The sequence below is a fragment of the Rhinoderma darwinii genome (assembly GCF_050947455.1).
Source record: "Rhinoderma darwinii isolate aRhiDar2 chromosome 2 unlocalized genomic scaffold, aRhiDar2.hap1 SUPER_2_unloc_55, whole genome shotgun sequence".
Lineage (NCBI taxonomy): Eukaryota > Metazoa > Chordata > Amphibia > Anura > Rhinodermatidae > Rhinoderma > Rhinoderma darwinii.
Window position 1 is genome coordinate 563,101 of NW_027461724.1, and position 24,114 is coordinate 587,214.

The 24,114-nt window shown below is 49.1% G+C and overlaps 13 non-coding genes across 13 annotated transcripts; all 13 read left to right on the forward strand.

Moving 5' to 3' along the window:
- The first annotated feature begins 529 nt into the window (after positions 1-529).
- On the forward strand, positions 530-726 carry LOC142679704 (U2 spliceosomal RNA). The gene has a single exon (XR_012852877.1). It is a non-coding gene; the product is annotated as a U2 spliceosomal RNA (small nuclear RNA).
- A 1,124-nt stretch (positions 727-1,850) lies between these two features.
- Positions 1,851-2,041, forward strand: LOC142679396 (U2 spliceosomal RNA). Its single transcript, XR_012852656.1, has one exon. It is a non-coding gene; the product is annotated as a U2 spliceosomal RNA (small nuclear RNA).
- Positions 2,042-3,168: 1,127 nt separating this feature from the next.
- On the forward strand, positions 3,169-3,358 carry LOC142679570 (U2 spliceosomal RNA). The gene has a single exon (XR_012852800.1). It is a non-coding gene; the product is annotated as a U2 spliceosomal RNA (small nuclear RNA).
- Positions 3,359-4,489: 1,131 nt separating this feature from the next.
- LOC142679528 (U2 spliceosomal RNA) lies at positions 4,490-4,680 on the forward strand. The gene has a single exon (XR_012852764.1). It is a non-coding gene; the product is annotated as a U2 spliceosomal RNA (small nuclear RNA).
- Positions 4,681-5,810: 1,130 nt separating this feature from the next.
- On the forward strand, positions 5,811-6,001 carry LOC142679398 (U2 spliceosomal RNA). Its single transcript, XR_012852657.1, has one exon. It is a non-coding gene; the product is annotated as a U2 spliceosomal RNA (small nuclear RNA).
- A 1,131-nt stretch (positions 6,002-7,132) lies between these two features.
- On the forward strand, positions 7,133-7,323 carry LOC142679589 (U2 spliceosomal RNA). Its single transcript, XR_012852815.1, has one exon. It is a non-coding gene; the product is annotated as a U2 spliceosomal RNA (small nuclear RNA).
- Positions 7,324-15,091: 7,768 nt separating this feature from the next.
- On the forward strand, positions 15,092-15,282 carry LOC142679399 (U2 spliceosomal RNA). The gene has a single exon (XR_012852658.1). It is a non-coding gene; the product is annotated as a U2 spliceosomal RNA (small nuclear RNA).
- A 1,133-nt stretch (positions 15,283-16,415) lies between these two features.
- Positions 16,416-16,606, forward strand: LOC142679380 (U2 spliceosomal RNA). Its single transcript, XR_012852641.1, has one exon. It is a non-coding gene; the product is annotated as a U2 spliceosomal RNA (small nuclear RNA).
- A 1,132-nt stretch (positions 16,607-17,738) lies between these two features.
- Positions 17,739-17,929, forward strand: LOC142679401 (U2 spliceosomal RNA). The gene has a single exon (XR_012852659.1). It is a non-coding gene; the product is annotated as a U2 spliceosomal RNA (small nuclear RNA).
- A 1,120-nt stretch (positions 17,930-19,049) lies between these two features.
- LOC142679402 (U2 spliceosomal RNA) lies at positions 19,050-19,240 on the forward strand. Its single transcript, XR_012852660.1, has one exon. It is a non-coding gene; the product is annotated as a U2 spliceosomal RNA (small nuclear RNA).
- Positions 19,241-20,354: 1,114 nt separating this feature from the next.
- On the forward strand, positions 20,355-20,545 carry LOC142679403 (U2 spliceosomal RNA). The gene has a single exon (XR_012852661.1). It is a non-coding gene; the product is annotated as a U2 spliceosomal RNA (small nuclear RNA).
- Positions 20,546-21,812: 1,267 nt separating this feature from the next.
- LOC142679404 (U2 spliceosomal RNA) lies at positions 21,813-22,003 on the forward strand. The gene has a single exon (XR_012852662.1). It is a non-coding gene; the product is annotated as a U2 spliceosomal RNA (small nuclear RNA).
- A 1,275-nt stretch (positions 22,004-23,278) lies between these two features.
- LOC142679405 (U2 spliceosomal RNA) lies at positions 23,279-23,469 on the forward strand. The gene has a single exon (XR_012852663.1). It is a non-coding gene; the product is annotated as a U2 spliceosomal RNA (small nuclear RNA).
- The last annotated feature ends 645 nt before the right edge of the window (positions 23,470-24,114 follow it).

Here is a 24,114-nt window from a genome sequence, read left to right on the forward strand (position 1 = left end):
CCTCGAGAGAAGAGGTGTGGGAGTATCAGAGGTCTGTCCCAGGAGTGGCTGCGGAGGTATTGAAGATGTAAAGCATCTATTTTGGAGTTGTAATTTTACGAAGCAGGTTTTATCACTTTTAAACCGGCTCTTAATATTCTTATTGAAATCTAATGCTTTTAGCTATGAAAATATTTTGATTGGATGTGATTTTACTAAATTTGAAAATGTACGTATTTATTGGATTGTCTTTGCTATTTTCAAAGAAACTGTCTGGGATGCAAGAAATCTAATTATTTTTAGGAAGACTGTTTTAACTCCAAACGATGCTGTCAAACTGTTTTTATCCAGGCTGCATACTGTGTACCTCTATGACAAGAAAAGGTGGGGTGAGGTTAAGGCTGAAGGTATGTGGAATGTTAAAAAATGGAACCTGTATTGTTAATGTATGTAAAGAAATAAATTTTTGATATGACTCATATGATGTAAGGTCTAACCGCAGTATGAAGTAGCTTTTATGTGAAATAAGATGCGGATAGTATATAAACTGATGAGTTTAAAAAAAAAAAAAAAAAAAAAAAAAAAAAAAAAAAATCTGTTCTTATCAGTTTAATATCTGATACGTCCCCTATCTGGGGACCATATATTAAATGGATTTTTAGAACAGGGAGATGGAAATAGAGCTTGCTCTGTCCACTCCACGCATTGACCTGGTATTGCAGTATTTCCAGGACCGGTGCACCCTTTCCTTATGTGTTTACTAAAATCAGATTCCAAAAGTGCTTTTTGTGTTTGCCATTGTTTTTGTCTTTCGGATGGGATCTCCCCTTTTAATCCCATTATTTCAACACCTGTTGGACAATGCATTTGTACAGTCATGTGTGATAATGAGCTAATTTATTAAATGCAATTAATTAATACATTGCCACCTCTTGTTTTGTGTCGTCTGTGTTTCTGTGTTTCCGGCATTTCACATTGGAACAGCTCATTCACCTTCCTTGTCTTCTCTCCGCCCTCCCTCCTAGGTAGGTTAAAGAGCTGCACCTGAGCCAGCCACTGATTGATGCAGCACCATAGTCAAATAGTGGAGTGGAGTAGGGGAACAGCAAACAGCCATTAAAGCAGCCAGCCCGCCCGCCCGCCCGTCACAATGGACCTACCTGTGTACACTAGATGGATGTGATGGAATGTACTGTGGTCCCTACATTTCAAGAAGAAGTAAGAATTGCAGTTGCAACAAACCCTTGCTTGCCTACAAAGAGAGCAGCAATTTGGATTTGTTACTATGTTACCTGGAAGAATAACAAACTGTGCAAGGATGGAGGTTGTAGGATCAAGGAGAACAAGTTGTCTGTAAAGTTGGTGGATGCCTATTTTCCATTTTGCAGTCCCTTGTCTCCCTCTTGTGGCCTCCTGGAGGCAACTAGCTGTGCAAAAAAAAGACAGCCTGGGGGCCGGCTGTTGCAGTGTTGCCCTCTCAGGCAACACTGAGTGACTGACTGAGCCGCACCGTCTTATATAAAGTTCAGACGGAACTTTGCACGTGTCATAGTGGAGACCTCAGGAGCCAGAGCCAGCTTTGTGACATCATAATGGGGCCTCAGAGATAAAAGCCTGGGCCCAGGCAGTGTTGGTCAGTGCTGCTCAGCAGGCAGCACTGGACTGGATTAAAGCTGATACAAGGTGTGAAAGGAGAAGGGGTGGCAGTGGGCATGCACTTACTGCTGCTGCTGCTGCTGCTGCTGCCAGTGTTTGCACGGCAGGAGGGCATTTGGGCGTTGCCAGGAAGGCGTTTTTATGTCGATTCCTCCTCTTTCAGCACTGCATTGTGGTGCAAGCAAAAGAAGCAAAACGCGCGGCACGTTCGGCTTATCGCTTCTCGGCCTTTTGGCTAAGATCAAGTGTAGTATCTGTTCTTATCAGTTTAATATCTGATACGTCCCCTATCTGGGGACCATATATTAAATGGATTTTTAGAACAGGGAGATGGAAATAGAGCTTGCTCTGTCCACTCCACGCATTGACCTGGTATTGCAGTATTTCCAGGACCGGTGCACCCTTTCCTTATGTGTTTACTAAAATCAGATTCCAAAAGTGCTTTTTGTGTTTGCCATTGTTTTTGTCTTTCGGATGGGATCTCCCCTTTTAATCCCATTATTTCAACACCTGTTGGACAATGCATTTGTACAGTCATGTGTGATAATGAGCTAATTTATTAAATGCAATTAATTAATACATTGCCACCTCTTGTTTTGTGTCGTCTGTGTTTCTGTGTTTCCGGCATTTCACATTGGAACAGCTCATTCACCTTCCTTGTCTTCTCTCCGCCCTCCCTCCTAGGTAGGTTAAAGAGCTGCACCTGAGCCAGCCACTGATTGATGCAGCACCATAGTCAAATAGTGGAGTGGAGTAGGGGAACAGCAAACAGCCATTAAAGCAGCCAGCCCGCCCGCCCGCCCGTCACAATGGACCTACCTGTGTACACTAGATGGATGTGATGGAATGTACTGTGGTCCCTACATTTCAAGAAGAAGTAAGAATTGCAGTTGCAACAAACCCTTGCTTGCCTACAAAGAGAGCAGCAATTTGGATTTGTTACTATGTTACCTGGAAGAATAACAAACTGTGCAAGGATGGAGGTTGTAGGAGCAAGGAGAACAAGTTGTCTGTAAAGTTGGTGGATGCCTATTTTCCATTTTGCAGTCCCTTGTCTCCCTCTTGTGGCCTCCTGGAGGCAACTAGCTGTGCAAAAAAAAGACAGCCTGGGGGCCGGCTGTTGCAGTGTTGCCCTCTCAGGCAACACTGAGTGACTGACTGAGCCGCACCGTCTTATATAAAGTTCAGACGGAACTTTGCACGTGTCATAGTGGAGACCTCAGGAGCCAGAGCCAGCTTTGTGACATCATAATGGGGCCTCAGAGATAAAAGCCTGGGCCCAGGCAGTGTTGGTCAGTGCTGCTCAGCAGGCAGCACTGGACTGGATTAAAGCTGATACAAGGTGTGAAAGGAGAAGGGGTGGCAGTGGGCATGCACTTACTGCTGCTGCTGCTGCTGCTGCTGCTGCCAGTGTTTGCACGGCAGGAGGGCATTTGGGCGTTGCCAGGAAGGCGTTTTTATGTCGATTCCTCCTCTTTCAGCACTGCATTGTGGTGCAAGCAAAAGAAGCAAAACGCGCGGCCCGTTCGGGTTATCACTTCTCGGCCTTTTGGCTAAGATCAAGTGTAGTATCTGTTCTTATCAGTTTAATATCTGATACGTCCCTATCTGGGGACCATATATTAAATGGATTTTTAGAACAGGGAGATGGAAATAGAGCTTGCTCTGTCCACTCCACGCATTGACCTGGTATTGCAGTATTTCCAGGACCGGTGCACCCTTTCCTTATGTGTTTACTAAAATCAGATTCCAAAAGTGCTTTTTGTGTTTGCCATTGTTTTTGTCTTTCGGATGGGATCTCCCCTTTTAATCCCATTATTTCAACACCTGTTGGACAATGCATTTGTACAGTCATGTGTGATAATGAGCTAATTTATTAAATGCAATTAATTAATACATTGCCACCTCTTGTTTTGTGTCGTCTGTGTTTCTGTGTTTCCGGCATTTCACATTGGAACAGCTCATTCACCTTCCTTGTCTTCTCTCCGCCCTCCCTCCTAGGTAGGTTAAAGAGCTGCACCTGAGCCAGCCACTGATTGATGCAGCACCATAGTCAAATAGTGGAGTGGAGTAGGGGAACAGCAAACAGCCATTAAAGCAGCCAGCCCGCCCGCCCGCCCGCCCGTCACAATGGACCTACCTGTGTACACTAGATGGATGTGATGGAATGTACTGTGGTCCCTACATTTCAAGAAGAAGTAAGAATTGCAGTTGCAACAAACCCTTGCTTGCCTACAAAGAGAGCAACAATTTGGATTTGTTACTATGTTACCTGGAAGAATAACAAACTGTGCAAGGATGGAGGTTGTAGGAGCAAGGAGAACAAGTTGTCTGTAAAGTTGGTGGATGCCTATTTTCCATTTTGCAGTCCCTTGTCTCCCTCTTGTGGCCTCCTGGAGGCAACTAGCTGTGCAAAAAAAAGACAGCCTGGGGGCCGGCTGTTGCAGTGTTGCCCTCTCAGGCAACACTGAGTGACTGACTGAGCCGCACCGTCTTATATAAAGTTCAGACGGAACTTTGCACTTGTCATAGTGGAGACCTCAGGAGCCAGAGCCAGCTTTCTGACATCATAATGGGGCCTCAGAGATAAAAGCCTGGGCCCAGGCAGTGTTGGTCAGTGCTGCTCAGCAGGCAGCACTGGACTGGATTAAAGCTGATACAAGGTGTGAAAGGAGAAGGGGTGGCAGTGGGCATGCACTTACTGCTGCTGCTGCTGCTGCTGCTGCTGCCAGTGTTTGCACGGCAGGAGGGCATTTGGGCGTTGCCAGGAAGGCGTTTTTATGTCGATTCCTCCTCTTTCAGCACTGCATTGTGGTGCAAGCAAAAGAAGCAAAACGCGCGGCACGTTTGGGTTATCGCTTCTCGGCCTTTTGGCTAAGATCAAGTGTAGTATCTGTTCTTATCAGTTTAATATCTGATACGTCCCCTATCTGGGGACCATATATTAAATGGATTTTTAGAACAGGGAGATGGAAATAGAGCTTGCTCTGTCCACTCCACGCATTGACCTGGTATTGCAGTATTTCCAGGACTGGTGCACCCTTTCCTTATGTGTTTACTAAAATCAGATTCCAAAAGTGCTTTTTGTGTTTGCCATTGTTTTTGTCTTTCGGATGGGATCTCCCCTTTTAATCCCATTATTTCAACACCTGTTGGACAATGCATTTGTACAGTCATGTGTGATAATGAGCTAATTTATTAAATGCAATTAATTAATACATTGCCACCTCTTGTTTTGTGTCGTCTGTGTTTCTGTGTTTCCGACATTTCACATTGGAACAGCTCATTCACCTTCCTTGTCTTCTCTCCGCCCTCCCTCCTAGGTAGGTTAAAGAGCTGCACCTGACCCAGCCACTGATTGATGCAGCACCATAGTCAAATAGTGGAGTGGAGTAGGGGAACAGCAAACAGCCTTTAAAGCAGCCAGCCCGCCCGCCCGCCCGTCACAATGGACCTACCTGTGTACACTAGATGGATGTGATGGAATGTACTGTGGTCCCTACATTTCAAGAAGAAGTAAGAATTGCAGTTGCAACAAACCCTTGCTTGCCTACAAAGAGAGCAGCAATTTGGATTTGTTACTATGTTACCTGGAAGAATAACAAACTGTGCAAGGATGGAGGTTGTAGGAGCAACGAGAACAAGTTGTCTGTAAAGTTGGTGGATGCCTATTTTCCATTTTGCAGTCCCTTGTCTCCCTCTTGTGGCCTCCTGGAGGCAACTAGCTGTGCAAAAAAAAGACAGCCTGGGGGCCGGCTGTTGCAGTGTTGCCCTCTCAGGCAACACTGAGTGACTGACTGAGCCGCACCGTCTTATATAAAGTTCAGACGGAACTTTGCACGTGTCATAGTGGAGACCTCAGGAGCCAGAGCCAGCTTTCTGACATCATAATGGGGCCTCAGAGATAAAAGCCTGGGCCCAGGCAGTGTTGGTCAGTGCTGCTCAGCAGGCAGCACTGGACTGGATTAAAGCTGATACAAGGTGTGAAAGGAGAAGGGGTGGCAGTGGGCATGCACTTACTGCTGCTGCTGCTGCTGCTGCTGCTGCTGCCAGTGTTTGCACGGCAGGAGGGCATTTGGGCGTTGCCAGGAAGGCGTTTTTATGTCGATTCCTCCTCTTTCAGCACTGCATTGTGGTGCAAGCAAAAGAAGCAAAACGCGCGGCACGTTCGGGTTATCGCTTCTCGGCCTTTTGGCTAAGATCAAGTGTAGTATCTGTTCTTATCAGTTTAATATCTGATACGTCCCCTATCTGGGGACCATATATTAAATGGATTTTTAGAACAGGGAGATGGAAATAGAGCTTGCTCTGTCCACTCCACGCATTGACCTGGTATTGCAGTATTTCCAGGACCGGTGCACCCTTTCCTTATGTGTTTACTAAAATCAGATTCCAAAAGTGCTTTTTGTGTTTGCCATTGTTTTTGTCTTTCGGATGGGATCTCCCCTTTTAATCCCATTATTTCAACACCTGTTGGACAATGCATTTGTACAGTCATGTGTGATAATGAGCTAATTTATTAAATGCAATTAATTAATACATTGCCACCTCTTGTTTTGTGTCGTCTGTGTTTCTGTGTTTCCGGCATTTCACATTGGAACAGCTCATTCACCTTCCTTGTCTTCTCTCCGCCCTCCCTCCTAGGTAGGTTAAAGAGCTGCACCTGAGCCAGCCACTGATTGATGCAGCACCATAGTCAAATAGTGGAGTGGAGTAGGGGAACAGCAAACAGCCATTAAAGCAGCCAGCCCGCCCGCCCGCCCGCCCGTCACAATGGACCTACCTGTGTACACTAGATGGATGTGATGGAATGTACTGTGGTCCCTACATTTCAAGAAGAAGTAAGAATTGCAGTTGCAACAAACCCTTGCTTGCCTACAAAGAGAGCAGCAATTTGGATTTGTTACTATGTTACCTGGAAGAATAACAAACTGTGCAAGGATGGAGGTTGTAGGAGCAAGGAGAACAAGTTGTCTGTAAAGTTGGTGGATGCCTATTTTCCATTTTGCAGTCCCTTGTCTCCCTCTTGTGGCCTCCTGGAGGCAACTAGCTGTGCAAAAAAAAGACAGCCTGGGGGCCGGCTGTTGCAGTGTTGCCCTCTCAGGCAACACTGAGTGACTGACTGAGCCGCACCGTCTTATATAAAGTTCAGACGGAACTTTGCACGTGTCATAGTGGAGACCTCAGGAGCCAGAGCCAGCTTTCTGACATCATAATGGGGCCTCAGAGATAAAAGCCTGGGCCCAGACAGTGTTGGTCAGTGCTGCTCAGCAGGCAGCACTGGACTGGATTAAAGCTGATACAAGGTGTGAAAGGAGAAGGGGTGGCAGTGGGCATGCACTTACTGCTGCTGCTGCTGCTGCTGCTGCTGCCAGTGTTTGCACGGCAGGGGGGCATTTGGGCGTTGCCAGGAAGGCGTTTTTATGTAGATTCCTCCTCTTTCAGCACTGCATTGTGGTGCAAGCAAAAGAAGCAAAACGCGCGGCACGTTCGGGTTATCGCTTCTCGGCCTTTTGGCTAAGATCAAGTGTAGTATCTGTTCTTATCAGTTTAATATCTGATACGTCCCCTATCTGGGGACCATATATTAAATGGATTTTTAGAACAGGGAGATGGAAATAGAGCTTGCTCTGTCCACTCCACGCATTGACCTGGTATTGCAGTATTTCCATGACCTGCCTAGGTAGAGTCGTGTGTTAACCTTAAACCATACTATCCCCCATCCCCATTTAGTAACGACACATGACACCGAGGTTGGATGTGAAATGGCCACAGCAGCCGTTTATTAATTTCACAGTTTTATAAAAACAATTTAAATCCGAAACATTCGGATAACTAGTTAGGAATCCACCAGAGAATTCCTCCTAATAATTCACATGACCCAACATGGGTCATAACATTAACCCGAGCAGAGGAAGCCCTTGAAGCCCCCTCAGATAGTCCTTTTTAAAGAACACACCGAATTAGCCATCTGCAAACCACCAATTACCTCCAGCCGTAAACCAGCTCGGAAGCACCGTTCACCTCTGCAGATGGCTCCAACCACTAGAAGTCCACTTCAAGGGGATAACACCCGATGAAGCCCTCAAGTGATATACCGACCACTAGAAGTCCACTTCAAGGGGATAACACCCGATGAAGCCCTCAAGTGATATACCGACCACTAGAAGTCCACTTCAAAGGGATAACACCCGATGAAGCCTTCAAGTGATATACCTTCTACCAGAAGACCACTTCAAAGGGATACCACCCGATGAAGTCTTCAACCATGTACCTTTTTTGGGGGACGCATACCCCCGATGCGACCCCCCCACCATTTTGTACTGACTGGCCTCAAGGACTCCCCCCGCCAGCTGCCATGACAACAGAACCTACTCCGGAAAAAAGAAAAACATGTTAAATAAGCACACAAAATAAAAACACAACGCTCATAGCCAGACGTACATAAGACCTAAAGAGTAACAAAACAAGGGTGGGAGGGTGGGAGCTTTGCTTACTGTGTGTTACTCCTCCCGCTGCTTCCGGCTCAATGCCGAGAAACAGCGGGAAGCGCAGTAACGGCCCCCCCGCCCCCCTTAACTCCTCCCCGTCCCTCCTTCAGCTCCTTCAACTTTCCCTGACCTCGTAACATTAACCCTTTCCCTACCAGGACGGTCATGTCGGCTTCCCTTAAGCCTGCAGCTGCGTCCAGCCTCTTCTTGACCTGCCTAGGTAGAGTCGTGTGTTAACCTTAAACCATACTATCCCCCATCCCCATTTAGTAACGACACATGACACCGAGGTTGGATGTGAAATGGCCACAGCAGCCGTTTATTAATTTCACAGTTTTATAAAAACAATTTAAATCCGAAACATTCGGATAACTAGTTAGGAATCCACCAGAGAATTCCTCCTAATAATTCACATGACCCAACATGGGTCATAACATTAACCCGAGCAGAGGAAGCCCTTGAAGCCCCCTCAGATAGTCCTTTTTAAAGAACACACCGAATTAGCCATCTGCAAACCACCAATTACCTCCAGCCGTAAACCAGCTCGGAAGCACCGTTCACCTCTGCAGATGGCTCCAACCACTAGAAGTCCACTTCAAGGGGATAACACCCGATGAAGCCCTCAAGTGATATACCGACCACTAGAAGTCCACTTCAAGGGGATAACACCCGATGAAGCCCTCAAGTGATATACCGACCACTAGAAGTCCACTTCAAAGGGATAACACCCGATGAAGCCTTCAAGTGATATACCTTCTACCAGAAGACCACTTCAAAGGGATACCACCCGATGAAGTCTTCAACCATGTACCTTTTTTGGGGGACGCATACCCCCGATGCGACCCCCCCACCATTTTGTACTGACTGGCCTCAAGGACTCCCCCCGCCACAGCGAAACAGGCCTTGACCACCTTAAGCCTGTGAGTTCCTCCACACCACCACCGCCCTTTCTATTCCTTCTGCTATCGCCAAGCTCCAAAGATCAATGCCAACCTCGGTCAGATGAACCCCGTCACTCCTCCAGAAATTCCCCACTCCTGACTCCAAATCCCTATGCCTCACGCAAATGCCCCCGTTTTTTGCCACAAAACGGGACACCGCCCGATTAACTTTAATGCGAGCCTTATTGACTCTCTCCACAGATCTAGCTAACCGCCAATGCTTTCTTGGGACTATGTCCGACCACACTATCACCAACTTGGGATAAGATACCCACAAACACAACATATCATGTTTGATATCCCGCACCAACTCACGAAAGGGGCGGACTCCTAAGTCATTCCCACCCACGTGCAACACTAAGACCTCCGGAACCCTATCAAGCCGAGCATATGTCTGGAATTCCGCCAACACCCTGCTCTACGACATACCTCTAAAACCCAGCCAATGCACAACCGCATCCTGTCGCGGAATGCGCAACTGGCGACCATTCGGGCGGACGTCCGCCCTCAAAGCCCCCCAGTGCACGTAAGAATGACCCATCAACCACACCAAACACGGAGGCGAATCTGAAACGGAAAAACAATTAGGCACCACCATATAACATTTGTAAAGCGTTAACAGCAAAATTCATAACATATGGGGGCGGACATAGGACTTAAACCTGTTGGACTCCCAACGACCAATACGCCTCACCCCCTCATCATCCAACCCCCAGCGCCCCGCTTCTGTTGCTGCGCCAATCCTGAAGGAATGAGATGAATATGAGCCTGCCGCGACACCAACCGCCGTCAAACATTTTTTAAATACAGCTCCAAACTGAAACCTGGACAAAAACGACCCGTCCACATGACGTAACAAAGGCAAATCTGGAGACCCCCTGTTTGGCGTAAAACCCCGCATGCACTCTACTGGGCACATAACCGACCCCGGGGCGCAACCCCTTCAAAGCCTGCGATACCAGAAATTCCTTCGATACATCCTGAAAGCCCCGCAACTTAAACCCAAACGCCACCGCAGATATGAACCGGTTCACCTTCGCCACTGAAAACCCCGCCTCCCAGGCGTCCCCTAACCAGTACAAAAGTGCCACCAACCTGTCTCTATCCGTATTGACGTCACCCAACTCTCTTACCCACTCCTCCCACTGCCTCCAACAAGCAGCATAAGCACTCCACGTCGTGCGCGCCAAAGACCTTTGTACCAATTGTTCTACGGGACCGAGACCAGATCCCAAAGATGCTGCGGACAAGCCAAACCGAGACGTTCCGCTCCCGGTGCCAATTGCCGAAACCGGTCCCACTGCGAGCGAGAAAGAGCATCAGCGATACAATTCCGTACACCCGGGACATGCACCGCCACCACCCACGCGTTCAACGACAAACATACCAACACTAAATGTCGCAACAATTGAACTACCGGAGGAAAGGACGCCGTGATGTTATTAATGGCAAGCACCACCCCCATGTTGTCGCAGTAAAAAACGGACCTTCTTATCCCTGAGCCAGTCCCCCCAAATGGTAGCCGCCACCACGATGGGAAACAGCTCGAGCAGGGCCAGATTCCGCGTGAGTCCACTGGACACCCAGCTAGCCGGCCATTGACCTGCGCACCACGGACCTCCCCCGTAAGCTCCAAAACCACCCGCCCCAGCCGCATCCGTGAAAATATTCAAAACACTCGTATCCTGCGCTGGGGCCATCCATAGCGAGCGACCATTGAACTGGCCCAAGAAGTCATTCCAAACCTGAAGATCAGCACGGTACTCCTCCTTGAGCCGCACAAAATGATGCGGCGCACGCACTCCCACCGTTGCCGCCGCCAACCTCCTACCAAACACCCTCCCCATCGGCATAATCCGGCAGGCGAAATTCAACTTCCCCAGCAGCGACTGAAGCTCCCTCAGCGTCATTTTCTTCATTCTACAAGCCCGTTGAACCTCCAGCCTCAAAGCACCCAACTTATCCGCCGGGAGACGACACTCCATTGCCACCGAGTCTATTTCGATTCCCAAAAACAAATCGTCGCTACCGGGCCCTCCGTTTTTTCCGGCGCCAAAGGAATCCCAAAATCCCTCGCCACCTTCTGTAGAGCATGAAGCAAATTACCGCAAACCGGCGAACCCCCCGGGCCAACGCATAACAAATCATCTAAGTAATGGATCAACGAGTCGACCCCGGATACTCCCCTCTTTACCCACTCCACGAAGCTACTAAACGCCTCGAAGTATGCACAAGAAAGGGAACACCCCATCGGAAGGCACTGATCCACGTAAAAGGCCCCATTCCAAAAACAACCCAACAGCCGTTGGCTTTCTGTATGGACCGGCAACAACCTGAACGCCGCCTCGATGTCAGTTTTTGCTAGCAGCGCCCCAGGACCCGCAGCCCGCACTAACCCCACCGCCTTATCGAATGAGGTATAAACTACGGAGCACAACTCGTGATCAATCCCGTCATTTACCGACGAACCTTTGGGATACGATAACTGTTGAATCAAACGAAACTTTCCGGGCTCGCGTTTAGGGACAATACCCAAAGGGGACACAACTAAATCTTTCACCGGCGACTCCACAAATGGCCCCGACATGCGCCCCAACGAAACTTCTTTTAACAACTTTTCCGACACGACTTCCGCATGCAAGTAAGCCGATCTTAAATTTCTCCGCGTAACCGGAACCTCATAAGGAGGCGGAGGAATAACAAAACCAACACTAAACCCTTCATAAAGCAACCTAGCTGCCGCCCTATCCGGATACTCATTTAGATAAAGGGCCATCCTTTCCACCCTCACCGGCGACACCCCCTTGACCAGCCCCGTGCTGGTTCCCGGACCTCTTTTTTCGCAGACATTTTGCCGCCCCGTGTGATGCACCATTACACTCGGAGCACACGTGCTTGAACTTGCACGTGGCCCCAAACTTGCACTGGCCTTCATTGAATTGCCAGCAAAACCCCGCCTTTCCCCCGCCGCTTGGTCCACTCTGACTAGACTGGCCTCCCTGGCCACCGCTCCCGGGAAAGGGCTGCCTAACCGGAGCCGTAACCCGCAACCAGAGAGCAATATCCTTCTGGTCCCACCGAATCGCCGGCCGAACCGCCTTCCGCTGACGGAATTGCTCATCATATCGCAGCCACGCCTGACCCCCATACGCCCTATGAGCCTCCCCAATAGCATCAAAATAACAAAATAACGCCGAACAATTTTCCGGCGCCTTTTCCCCTATCACACTAGCCAATATGGCGAACGCCTGCGACCAATTAACGAACGTCTGCGGGATAAGCCTATACCGCCGCCGTTCCTCCTCGTCCTTTTTACTCTCATCCCGCTTGCTCTTATCCAAATTGAATTTAGCCAGCGGCAAGAGAGAAAAAATTTCAACGTATTCATCTTTCCAGATCCGATCACGCACCTCCTGCTTTAAATGCGCCCCCAACGGACCCTCAAAACAAACATACACCTCCCCCCGAGCACGATCGTCCATGCGCACTCGATCGCCGTCCTTCTGTGCCTCAGTCTGCACCGACACCGCGACCGCCTCTCTAACCGCCACCACAGGACGCGCCTGCAACGATCCCACGTCCCTGGGGCCTTCCCAAACTACCGCAGGGGACACTTCCGTTACTACCGGCGCCGCGGCCCTATCAAGGCGCCCCACCAGCTCCCGTAAGCAACCCACTAAATCTGCCAAACCCGCTCCGTCGCGTCCGCCCGCGCCACTACCGGCCCCCGATGCTATGCTAGCAGCCCCCCCGCCGACACCCGACATAAAAATCGCTGGATAAGACAATAATGGAGTTATACACTCACCGGGCTGCACAGGCGCTGTGTTCCCGTCAGCCGGACCATCCTGACCTCGACGATAGACGTCCAGTTCACCTTCCTCCAGTTCTTCTCTCGCCGACGACTGTCCCTCCCAACGACATCTTCGGAAAGGGGATGAGGACGCGCTGACCGATGGGCCGGCAACCTGCCGCCCGACCGCCGGGACCCAGACTTCCGACCGGACCTGTTGCCTCGACGTCGCTGCAGATCTAGTCGTCCGTCTAGACGATCCTGACGAAGCCTGCCCCCTGGCCAGAACATCACCATGCGGGGCGGCCGTACCTTGCTCTCGACATCTTCCATCTGATGGGGGAGGGGTGACAGGGAGCCCAGCCTGCGACTCCCTGCTTACCGCCGGACCCCGTCGCGGCCTGGGATTCCTGCCAGGACGCAGGGCCTGGGAAGGGGCGGTCCTCCCAGCTGCCTGGCCTGCAGCGTCCGGGATCGGGCTCCCTCTGCGACGCCGTGTCCGCGGGACTACCTCCGGACTAAGGCGCTCTGGAGGTCGGGACCGCCGAGAGGGACGGGTCGACACAGCCTGCATCGCCGTCACCCCTGCCACCGCTCTCTGCCTGCCCAGCGCAGGAGCGGTTGTTGCCGACTCCCCCCCCGCCGCCATAGCCATGCTCGTAGGGGGGCCGGGGGAGGGGAGCCTGTCCCTTACAACAGACCCCGAACGCCGTGCCCGACGTGGCGAAACGGCGTCCGGGATCCGCGTTAATGCAGCCACGGTCTCCTCCAGCCATCCGGGACCGTGGTGCACAGCAGCGGCGCGCAGCCGCTCTAAAATCAGGGCCTCTGCCATTGCTAAAAAACCGGGCAACGGGGAGCTTTGCTTACTGTGTGTTACTCCTCCCGCTGCTTCCGGCTCAATGCCGAGAAACAGCGGGAAGCGCAGTAACGGCCCCCCCGCCCCCCTTAACTCCTCCCCGTCCCTCCTTCAGCTCCTTCAACTTTCCCTGACCTCGTAACATTAACCCTTTCCCTACCAGGACGGTCATGTCGGCTTCCCTTAAGCCTGCAGCTGCGTCCAGCCTCTTCTGGACCGGTGCACACTTTCCTTATGTGTTTACTAAAATCAGATTCCAAAAGTGCTTTTTGTGTTTGCCATTGTTTTTGTCTTTCGGATGGGATCTCCCCTTTTAATCCCATTATTTCAACACCTGTTGGACAATGCATTTGTACAGTCATGTGTGATAATGAGCTAATTTATTAAATGCAATTAATTAATACATTGCCACCTCTTGTTTTGTGTCGTCTGTGTTTCTGTGTTTCCGGCATTTCACATTGGAACAGCTCATTCACCTTCCTTGTCTTCTCTCCGCCCTCCCTCCTAGGTAGGTTAAAGAGCTGCACCTGAGCCAGCCACTGATTGATGCAGCACCATAGTCAAATAGTGGAGTGGAGTAGGGGAACAGCAAACAGCCATTAAAGCAGCCAGCCCGCCCGCCCGCCCGCCCGCCCGCCCGCCCGAATGGACCTACCTGTGTACACTAGATGGATGTGATGGAATGTACTGTGGTCCCTACATTTCAAGAAGAAGTAAGAATTGCAGTTGCAACAAACCCTTGCTTGCCTACAAAGAGAGCAGCAATTTGGATTTGTTACTATGTTACCTGGAAGAATAACAAACTGTGCAAGGATGGAGGTTGTAGGAGCAAGGAGAACAAGTTGTCTGTAAAGTTGGTGGATGCCTATTTTCCATTTTGCAGTCCCTTGTCTCCCTCTTGTGGCCTCCTGGAGGCAACTAGCTGTGCAAAAAAAAGACAGCCTGGGGGCCGGCTGTTGCAGTGTTGCCCTCTCAGGCAACACTGAGTGACTGACTGAGCCGCACCGTCTTATATAAAGTTCAGACGGAACTTTGCACGTGTCATAGTGGAGACCTCAGGAGCCAGAGCCAGCTTTCTGACATCATAATGGGGCCTCAGAGATAAAAGCCTGGGCCCAGGCAGTGTTGGTCAGTGCTGCTCAGCAGGCAGCACTGGACTGGATTAAAGCTGATACAAGGTGTGAAAGGAGAAGGGGTGGCAGTGGGCATGCACTTACTGCTGCTGCTGCTGCTGCTGCTGCTGCTGCCAGTGTTTGCACGGCAGGAGGGCATTTGGGCGTTGCCAGGAAGGCGTTTTTATGTCGATTCCTCCTCTTTCAGCACTGCATTGTGGTGCAAGCAAAAGAAGCAAAACGCGTGGCACGTTCGGGTTATCGCTTCTCGGCCTTTTGGCTAAGATCAAGTGTAGTATCTGTTCTTATCAGTTTAATATCTGATACGTCCCCTATCTGGGGACCATATATTAAATGGATTTTTAGAACAGGGAGATGGAAATAGAGCTTGCTCTGTCCACTCCACGCATTGACCTGGTATTGCAGTATTTCCAGGACCGGTGCACCCTTTCCTTATGTGTTTACTAAAATCAGATTCCAAAAGTGCTTTTTGTGTTTGCCATTGTTTTTGTCTTTCGGATGGGATCTCCCCTTTTAATCCCATTATTTCAACACCTGTTGGACAATGCATTTGTACAGTCATGTGTGATAATGAGCTAATTTATTAAATGCAATTAATTAATACATTGCCACCTCTTGTTTTGTGTCGTCTGTGTTTCTGTGTTTCCGGCATTTCACATTGGAACAGCTCATTCACCTTCCTTGTCTTCTCTCCGCCCTCCCTCCTAGGTAGGTTAAAGAGCTGCACCTGAGCCAGCCACTGATTGATGCAGCACCATAGTCAAATAGTGGAGTGGAGTAGGGGAACAGCAAACAGCCATTAAAGCAGCCAGCCCGCCCGCCCGCCCGTCACAATGGACCTACCTGTGTACACTAGATGGATGTGATGGAATGTACTGTGGTCCCTACATTTCAAGAAGAAGTAAGAATTGCAGTTGCAACAAACCCTTGCTTGCCTACAAAGAGAGCAGCAATTTGGATTTGTTACTATGTTACCTGGAAGAATAACAAACTGTGCAAGGATGGAGGTTGTAGGAGCAAGGAGAACAAGTTGTCTGTAAAGTTGGTGGATGCCTATTTTCCATTTTGCAGTCCCTTGTCTCCCTCTTGTGGCCTCCTGGAGGCAATTAGCTGTGCAAAAAAAAGACAGCCTGGGGGCCGGCTGTTGCAGTGTTGCCCTCTCAGGCAACACTGAGTGACTGACTGAGCCGCACCGTCTTATATAAAGTTCAGACGGAACTTTGCACGTGTCATAGTGGAGACCTCAGGAGCCAGAGCCAGCTTTCTGACATCATAATGGGGCCTCAGAGATAAAAGCCTGGGCCCAGGCAGTGTTGGTCAGTGCTGCTCAGCAGGCAGCACTGGACTGGATTAAAGCTGATACAAGGTGTGAAAGGAGAAGGGGTGGCAGTGGGCATGCACTTACTGCTGCTGCTGCTGCTGCTGCTGCTGCTGCTGCCAGTGTTTGCACGGCAGGAGGGCATTTGGGCGTTGCCAGGAAGGCGTTTTTATGTCGATTCCTCCTCTTTCAGCACTGCATTGTGGTGCAAGCAAAAGAAGCAAAACGCGCGGCACGTTCGGGTTATCGCTTCTCGGCCTTTTGGCTAAGATCAAGTGTAGTATCTGTTCTTATCAGTTTAATATCTGATATGTCCCCTATCTGGGGACCATATATTAAATGGATTTTTAGAACAGGGAGATGGAAATAGAGCTTGCTCTGTCCACTCCACGCATCGACCTGGTATTGCAGTATTTCCAGGATCGGTGCACCCTTTCCTTATGTGTTTACTAAAATCAGATTCCAAAAGTGCTTTTTGTGTTTGCCATTGTTTTTGTCTTTCGGATGGGATCTCCCCTTTTAATCCCATTATTTCAACACCTGTTGGACAATGCATTTGTACAGTCATGTGTGATAATGAGCTAATTTATTAAATGCAATTAATTAATACATTGCCACCTCTTGTTTTGTGTCGTCTGTGTTTCTGTGTTTCCGGCATTTCACATTGGAACAGCTCATTCACCTTCCTTGTCTTCTCTCCGCCCTCCCTCCTAGGTAGGTTAAAGAGCTGCACCTGAGCCAGCCACTGATTGATGCAGCACCATAGTCAAATAGTGGAGTGGAGTAGGGGAACAGCAAACAGCCATTAAAGCAGCCAGCCCGCCCGCCCGCCCGCCCGCCCGTCACAATGGACCTACCTGTGTACACTAGATGGATGTGATGGAATGTACTGTGGTCCCTACATTTCAAGAAGAAGTAAGAATTGCAGTTGCAACAAACCCTTGCTTGCCTACAAAGAGAGCAGCAATTTGGATTTGTTACTATGTTACCTGGAAGAATAACAAACTGTGCAAGGATGGAGGTTGTAGGAGCAAGGAGAACAAGTTGTCTGTAAAGTTGGTGGATGCCTATTTTCCATTTTGCAGTCCCTTGTCTCCCTCTTGTGGCCTCCTGGAGGCAACTAGCTGTGCAAAAAAAAGACAGCCTGGGGGCCGGCTGTTGCAGTGTTGCCCTCTCAGGCAACACTGAGTGACTGACTGAGCCGCACCGTCTTATATAAAGTTCAGACGGAACTTTGCACGTGTCATAGTGGAGACCTCAGGAGCCAGAGTCAGCTTTCTGACATCATAATGGGGCCTCAGAGATAAAAGCCTGGGCCCAGGCAGTGTTGGTCAGTGCTGCTCAGCAGGCAGCACTGGACTGGATTAAAGCTGATACAAGGTGTGAAAGGAGAAGGGGTGGCAGTGGGCATGCACTTACTGCTGCTGCTGCTGCTGCTGCTGCCAGTGTTTGCACGGCAGGAGGGCATTTGGGCGTTGCCAGGAAGGCGTTTTTATGTCGATTCCTCCTCTTTCAGCACTGCATTGTGGTGCAAGCAAAAGAAGCAAAACGCGCGGCACGTTCGGGTTATCGCTTCTCGGCCTTTTGGCTAAGATCAAGTGTAGTATCTGTTCTTATCAGTTTAATATCTGATACGTCCCCTATCTGGGGACCATATATTAAATGGATTTTTAGAACAGGGAGATGGAAATAGAGCTTGCTCTGTCCACTCCACGCATTGACCTGGTATTGCAGTATTTCCAGGACCGGTGCACCCTTTCCTTATGTGTTTACTAAAATCAGATTCCAAAAGTGCTTTTTGTGTTTGCCATTGTTTTTGTCTTTCGGATGGGATCTCCCCTTTTAATCCCATTATTTCAACACCTGTTGGACAATGCATTTGTACAGTCATGTGTGATAATGAGCTAATTTATTAAATGCAATTAATTAATACATTGCCACCTCTTGTTTTGTGTCGTCTGTGTTTCCGGCATTTCACATTGGAACAGCTCATTCACCTTCCTTGTCTTCTCTCCGCCCTCCCTCCTAGGTAGGTTAAAGAGCTGCACCTGAGCCAGCCACTGATTGATGCAGCACCATAGTCAAATAGTGGAGTGGAGTAGGGGAACAGCAAACAGCCATTAAAGCAGCCAGCCCGCCCGCCCGCCCGCCCGTCACAATGGACCTACCTGTGTACACTAGATGGATGTGATGGAATGTACTGTGGTCCCTACATTTCAAGAAGAAGTAAGAATTGCAGTTGCAACAAACCCTTGCTTGCCTACAAAGAGAGCAGCAATTTGGATTTGTTACTATGTTACCTGGAAGAATAACAAACTGTGCAAGGATGGAGGTTGTAGGAGCAAGGAGAACAAGTTGTCTGTAAAGTTGGTGGATGCCTATTTTCCATTTTGCAGTCCCTTGTCTCCCTCTTGTGGCCTCCTGGAGGCAACTAGCTGTGCAAAAAAAAGACAGCCTGGGGGCCGGCTGTTGCAGTGTTGCCCTCTCAGGCAACACTGAGTGACTGACTGAGCCGCACCGTCTTATATAAAGTTCAGACGGAACTTTGCACGTGTCATAGTGGAGACCTCAGGAGCCAGAGCCAGCTTTCTGACATCATAATGGGGCCTCAGAGATAAAAGCCTGGGCCCAGGCAGTGTTGGTCAGTGCTGCTCAGCAGGCAGCACTGGACTGGATTAAAGCTGATACAAGGTGTGAAAGGAGAAGGGGTGGCAGTGGGCATGCACTTACTGCTGCTGCTGCTGCTGCTGCTGCCAGTGTTTGCACGGCAGGAGGGCATTTGGGCGTTGCCAGGAAGGCGTTTTTATGTCGATTCCTCCTCTTTCAGCACTGCATTGTGGTGCAAGCAAAAGAAGCAAAACGCGTGGCACGTTCGGGTTATCGCTTCTCGGCCTTTTGGCTAAGATCAAGTGTAGTATCTGTTCTTATCAGTTTAATATCTGATACGTCCCCTATCTGGGGACCATATATTAAATGGATTTTTAGAACAGGGAGATGGAAATAGAGCTTGCTCTGTCCACTCCACGCATTGACCTGGTATTGCAGTATTTCCAGGACCGGTGCACCCTTTCCTTATGTGTTTACTAAAATCAGATTCCAAAAGTGCTTTTTGTGTTTGCCATTGTTTTTGTCTTTCGGATGGGATCTCCCCTTTTAATCCCATTATTTCAACACCTGTTGGACAATGCATTTGTACAGTCATGTGTGATAATGAGCTAATTTATTAAATGCAATTAATTAATACATTGCCACCTCTTGTTTTGTGTCGTCTGTGTTTCCGGCATTTCACATTGGAACAGCTCATTCACCTTCCTTGTCTTCTCTCCGCCCTCCCTCCTAGGTAGGTTAAAGAGCTGCACCTGAGCCAGCCACTGATTGATGCAGCACCATAGTCAAATAGTGGAGTGGAGTAGGGGAACAGCAAACAGCCATTAAAGCAGCCAGCCCGCCCGCCCGCCCGCCCGTCACAATGGACCTACCTGTGTACACTAGATGGATGTGATGGAATGTACTGTGGTCCCTACATTTCAAGAAGAAGTAAGAATTGCAGTTGCAACAAACCCTTGCTTGCCTACAAAGAGAGCAGCAATTTGGATTTGTTACTATGTTACCTGGAAGAATAACAAACTGTGCAAGGATGGAGGTTGTAGGAGCAAGGAGAACAAGTTGTCTGTAAAGTTGGTGGATGCCTATTTTCCATTTTGCAGTCCCTTGTCTCCCTCTTGTGGCCTCCTGGAGGCAACTAGCTGTGCAAAAAAAAGACAGCCTGGGGGCCGGCTGTTGCAGTGTTGCCCTCTCAGGCAACACTGAGTGACTGACTGAGCCGCACCGTCTTATATAAAGTTCAGACGGAACTTTGCACGTGTCATAGTGGAGACCTCAGGAGCCAGCTTTCTGACATCATAATGGGGCCTCAGAGATAAAAGCCTGGGCCCAGGCAGTGTTGGTCAGTGCTGCTCAGCAGGCAGCACTGGACTGGATTAAAGCTGATACAAGGTGTGAAAGGAGAAGGGGTGGCAGTGGGCATGCACTTACTGCTGCTGCTGCTGCTGCTGCTGCCAGTGTTTGCACGGCAGGAGGGCATTTGGGCGTTGCCAGGAAGGCGTTTTTATGTCGATTCCTCCTCTTTCAGCACTGCATTGTGGTGCAAGCAAAAGAAGCAAAACGCGCGGCACGTTCGGGTTATCGCTTCTCGGCCTTTTGGCTAAGATCAAGTGTAGTATCTGTTCTTATCAGTTTAATATCTGATACGTCCCCTATCTGGGGACCATATATTAAATGGATTTTTAGAACAGGGAGATGGAAATAGAGCTTGCTCTGTCCACTCCACGCATTGACCTGGTATTGCAGTATTTCCAGGACCGGTGCACCCTTTCCTTATGTGTTTACTAAAATCAGATTCCAAAAGTGCTTTTTGTGTTTGCCATTGTTTTTGTCTTTCGGATGGGATCTCCCCTTTTAATCCCATTATTTCAACACCTGTTGGACAATGCATTTGTACAGTCATGTGTGATAATGAGCTAATTTATTAAATGCAATTAATTAATACATTGCCACCTCTTGTTTTGTGTCGTCTGTGTTTCTGTGTTTCCGGCATTTCACATTGGAACAGCTCATTCACCTTCCTTGTCTTCTCTCCGCCCTCCCTCCTAGGTAGGTTAAAGAGCTGCACCTGAGCCAGCCACTGATTGATGCAGCACCATAGTCAAATAGTGGAGTGGAGTAGGGGAACAGCAAACAGCCATTAAAGCAGCCAGCCCGCCCGCCCGCCCGCCCGTCACAATGGACCTACCTGTGTACACTAGATGGATGTGATGGAATGTACTGTGGTCCCTACATTTCAAGAAGAAGTAAGAATTGCAGTTGCAACAAACCCTTGCTTGCCTACAAAGAGAGCAGCAATTTGGATTTGTTACTATGTTACCTGGAAGAATAACAAACTGTGCAAGGATGGAGGTTGTAGGAGCAAGGAGAACAAGTTGTCTGTAAAGTTGGTGGATGCCTATTTTCCATTTTGCAGTCCCTTGTCTCCCTCTTGTGGCCTCCTGGAGGCAACTAGCTGTGCAAAAAAAAGACAGCCTGGGGGCCGGCTGTTGCAGTGTTGCCCTCTCAGGCAACACTGAGTGACTGACTGAGCCGCACCGTCTTATATAAAGTTCAGACGGAACTTTGCACGTGTCATAGTGGAGACCTCAGGAGCCAGAGCCAGCTTTCTGACATCATAATGGGGCCTCAGAGATAAAAGCCTGGGCCCAGGCAGTGTTGGTCAGTGCTGCTCAGCAGGCAGCACTGGACTGGATTAAAGCTGATACAAGGTGTGAAAGGAGAAGGGGTGGCAGTGGGCATGCACTTACTGCTGCTGCTGCTGCTGCCAGTGTTTGCACGGCAGGAGGGCATTTGGGCGTTGCCAGGAAGGCGTTTTTATGTCGATTCCTCCTCTTTCAGCACTGCATTGTGTTGCAAGCAAAAGAAGCAAATCCTGTCTTGCTTCCTCTCCGGCCTTTATTCACCTCCCGCTTAGTAGCTGTGAGTGTGTGTGAGCCTGCAGGGCCCCATGGAATTGCCTAGGAGTAGGCTGAATCGCTGCAAGGGGTGAACAGCAGTATTGGGCAGGCTCGGTCAACGCGCGGCCCGTTTGGGTTATCGCTTCTCGGCCTTTTGGCTAAGATCAAGTGTAGTATCTGTTCTTATCAGTTTAATATCTGATACGTCCCCTATCTGGGGACCATATATTAAATGGATTTTTAGAACAGGGAGATGGAAATAGAGCTTGCTCTGTCCACTCCACGCATTGACCTGGTATTGCAGTATTTCCAGGACCGGTGCACCCTTTCCTTATGTGTTTACTAAAATCAGATTCCAAAAGTGCTTTTTGTGTTTGCCATTGTTTTTGTCTTTCGGATGGGATCTCCCCTTTTAATCCCATTATTTCAACACCTGTTGGACAATGCATTTGTACAGTCATGTGTGATAATGAGCTAATTTATTAAATGCAATTAATTAATACATTGCCACCTCTTGTTTTGTGTCGTCTGTGTTTCTGTGTTTCCGGCATTTCACATTGGAACAGCTCATTCACCTTCCTTGTCTTCTCTCCGCCCTCCCTCCTAGGTAGGTTAAAGAGCTGCACCTGAGCCAGCCACTGATTGATGCAGCACCATAGTCAAATAGTGGAGTGGAGTAGGGGAACAGCAAACAGCCATTAAAGCAGCCAGCCCGCCCGCCCGCCCGTCACAATGGACCTACCTGTGTACACTAGATGGATGTGATGGAATGTACTGTGGTCCCTACATTTCGAGAAGAAGTAAGAATTGCAGTTGCAACAAACCCTTGCTTGCCTACAAAGAGAGCAGCAATTTGGATTTGTTACTATGTTACATGGAAGAATAACAAACTGTGCAAGGATGGAGGTTGTAGGAGCAAGGAGAACAAGTTGTCTGTAAAGTTGGTGGATGCCTATTTTCCATTTTGCAGTCCCTTGTCTCCCTCTTGTGGCCTCCTGGAGGCAACTAGCTGTGCAAAAAAAAGACAGCCTGGGGGCCGGCTGTTGCAGTGTTGCCCTCTCAGGCAACACTGAGTGACTGACTGAGCCGCACCGTCTTATATAAAGTTCAGACGGAACTTTGCACGTGTCATAGTGGAGACCTCAGGAGCCAGAGCCAGCTTTCTGACATCATAATGGGGCCTCAGAGATAAAAGCCTGGGCCCAGGCAGTGTTGGTCAGTGCTGCTCAGCTGGCAGCACTGGACTGGATTAAAGCTGATACAAGGTGTGAAAGGAGAAGGGGTGGCAGTGGGCATGCACTTACTGCTGCTGCTGCTGCTGCTGCTGCTGCTGCCAGTGTTTGCACGGCAGGAGGGCATTTGGGCGTTGCCAGGAAGGCGTTTTTATGTCGATTCCTCCTCTTTCAGCACTGCATTGTGTTGCAAGCAAAAGAAGCAAATCCTGTCTTGCTTCCTCTCCGGCCTTTATTCACCTCCCGCTTAGTAGCTGTGAGTGTGTGTGAGCCTGCAGGGCCCCATGGAATTGCCTAGGAGTAGGCTGAATCGCTGCAAGGGGTGAACAGCAGTATTGGGCAGGCTCGGTCAACGCGCGGCCCGTTCGGGTTATCGCTTCTCGGCCTTTTGGCTAAGATCAAGTGTAGTATCTGTTCTTATCAGTTTAATATCTGATACGTCCCCTATCTGGGGACCATATATTAAATGGATTTTTAGAACAGGGAGATGGAAATAGAGCTTGCTCTGTCCACTCCACGCATTGACCTGGTATTGCAGTATTTCCAGGACCGGTGCACCCTTTCCTTATGTGTTTACTAAAATCAGATTCCAAAAGTGCTTTTTGTGTTTGCCATTGTTTTTGTCTTTCGGATGGGATCTCCCCTTTTAATCCCATTATTTCAACACCTGTTGGACAATGCATTTGTACAGTCATGTGTGATAATGAGCTAATTTATTAAATGCAATTAATTAATACATTGCCACCTCTTGTTTTGTGTCGTCTGTGTTTCTGTGTTTCCGGCATTTCACATTGGAACAGCTCATTCACCTTCCTTGTCTTCTCTCCGCCCTCCCTCCTAGGTAGGTTAAAGAGCTGCACCTGAGCCAGCCACTGATTGATGCAGCACCATAGTCAAATAGTGGAGTGGAGTAGGGGAACAGCAAACAGCCATTAAAGCAGCCAGCCCGCCCGCCCGCCCGCCCGTCACAATGGACCTACCTGTGTACACTAGATGGATGTGATGGAATGTACTGTGGTCCCTACATTTCAAGAAGAAGTAAGAATTGCAGTTGCAACAAACCCTTGCTTGCCTACAAAGAGAGCAGCAATTTGGATTTGTTACTATGTTACCTGGAAGAATAACAAACTGTGCAAGGATGGAGGTTGTAGGAGCAAGGAGAACAAGTTGTCTGTAAAGTTGGTGGATGCCTATTTTCCATTTTGCAG